This window comes from Geospiza fortis, unplaced genomic scaffold (assembly GCF_000277835.1).
Source record: "Geospiza fortis unplaced genomic scaffold, GeoFor_1.0 scaffold78, whole genome shotgun sequence".
Classification (NCBI taxonomy): Eukaryota; Metazoa; Chordata; class Aves; order Passeriformes; family Thraupidae; genus Geospiza; species Geospiza fortis.
Window position 1 is genome coordinate 4,741,796 of NW_005054339.1, and position 454 is coordinate 4,742,249.

At 59.0% G+C, this 454-nt stretch overlaps 1 long non-coding RNA gene across 1 annotated transcript in view; it reads right to left on the minus strand.

Moving 5' to 3' along the window:
• The window catches only part of LOC115948008, a 13,702-nt gene that overhangs the window by 3,216 nt on the left and 10,032 nt on the right, over positions 1-454 (minus strand). The gene's annotated exons all lie outside the window — the stretch shown is intronic.

The following is a 454-nucleotide window of genomic DNA, read 5'->3' on the forward strand; positions in this document are numbered from 1 at the left end:
GCGTCTCGGGCCGGGCGCCCCCCCCCGCCGCTCCCCCCGCAGTGCCGGGACACCCGAGAGCGCCGTGCCGCCCTCAGCCTCAACCTTCAGCCTCTCGCCCCTCTCCTACCTTGTCCGCTTTGCCCAAACCACACCAGAAAATAAATCCATTAAAAAAATGAAATGAAATGAAATGAAATGAAATGAAATGAAATGAAATGAAATGAAATGAAATGAAATGAAATGAAATGAAATGAAATGAAATGAAATTGCGAGCGAGCCACCGCCCTCCCGCGCAGCGCGGCCGCTCCGGAGGCAGGGGCCGGCTCGGACCTTCCCCACACCGATCTCCTGTTTACCCCCGCCCGCCCTTCGTTCCCCTGCTTCCCCTCCTTCCTCCGCAGCTGCTCGAGGCCGGGGATAATCGCCCGGCTATTGCTTCGCACCCTCGGCCGGGCTGCGATACCCCATCCTC